We start from the raw sequence: 1,496 nt of genomic DNA, 5'->3' as shown, positions 1-1,496 counted from the left end.
GGAGAGAGAGAAAGAGAAGGAGAGATAGAGAAAGAGAGAGAGAGAGAGAGAGAGAGAGAGAGAGAGAGAGAGAGAGAGAAAGAGAGAGACAGAAGGAAAGAGAAGCAGGGAAATAGAGAAGGAAAGAGATGTAGGAGAGAGAGGAGTTTAGTTTAGTATTAGTAAGAGTTTATGGCACCTGCAAAACAAGGTCATTAAGTGCCGAAGATTAGGTGTGTTACAAGCGAGTGACTTACACAAAAAAGAAGGAGAGATAAGGACGAACGATGCTTGATAGGAAAGAAGTAGCAAACCACACCAGAGCACCCGCCAACCACTCAAATCTTTAACTACGGTAGAAGAGGGATAAGGACGATAGATTTTGGATAGTAAAGAAGGAACACACCACACCAGAGCACCCGCCAACCACTCAAATCTTAAACTACGGTCGAGGAGGGATCAGGACAATTGATGTTTGATAGGAAAAAAGGAGCACACCACACCAAATGCATCCGCCAACAAACAACTAACCGGTCTTTGAAGATGGAAAAAAAACAAAAAAACTCAGTTTTAAAATCCATCAATCCAGAATGCACTGAAAACCCTTTCTATATTCAGGTGATTTTGGGGGTTGGTAAGTTTTTTGGGGTTTTTTTTTTTTTGCTGTTTCTTTTTTATTTTATCGGTTTTCTTTTTTTATTTTATCAAAGAAAAAAACAAAAAAAAAGAAAAACTAGATTCTAAGTGAAAGACAGATCAAGATACTATTACATTAGTGTTTTGAAAAGTTTGGTTATTTCCCAACGTCAGTCTCTATCGATCTTCTTTCGACATTTTACTCGAATTAACTTTTGGGATTAGGGCATCTGGGTCTGAGAGAAAATGTCACTGGTTCAACGATGGACCATAGCATTATAACCCTAGACCACGGCATTGTCATGGTCGCCACTTTTCGCTCTCCTTTAAAAAAAAACAATTTTGAAATTAATTTTGCGAAGAATAGATCGTGAAAAACGTATATGTGTGTTTATTTGTTTGTTGTCTTTTTTGTAAGGGTTTTTAGTTTAGTATAGGGTTTTACGGCGCTCGCAACTGGTAAGGGTTTTACGTCACTTGCAACACAATAAGGTCATATAGGTGCCGAAGATTAGAGGTGTTACAAGAGAGTAACAAACACAAAAATGAAGGAGGACAGATCAGGAAGATAAAAGTTTGATAGGAAAGAAGGAGCAAACCACACCAGAGCACCCGCCAACCACCCACACGTGGCAGTCTCTATTTACCCGCCCAGACAGCAATAAAGGAGGGAAAGAAAAGAAAAAAGTGACACCCTCCAACAACCCGCCTCGATACCATTAGGTAGGGTGTTTTTTTGTTTTTGTAAGAGTTTTACGGTATTTAAAACACAATTAGGTTAAATAAGTGCCGAAGATTAAATGTATTGTTTGTTGTTTGTTTTTGTAAAGTGTTTTACGGCGCTCGCAACTGCATAAGGTCATATGAGCGCGCGGGACACA

Source organism: Aplysia californica, unplaced genomic scaffold (assembly GCF_000002075.1).
Source record: "Aplysia californica isolate F4 #8 unplaced genomic scaffold, AplCal3.0 scaffold00229, whole genome shotgun sequence".
In the NCBI taxonomy this organism is placed as follows: Eukaryota; Metazoa; Mollusca; class Gastropoda; order Aplysiida; family Aplysiidae; genus Aplysia; species Aplysia californica.
Note: the sequence above shows the minus strand (reverse complement) of the source record.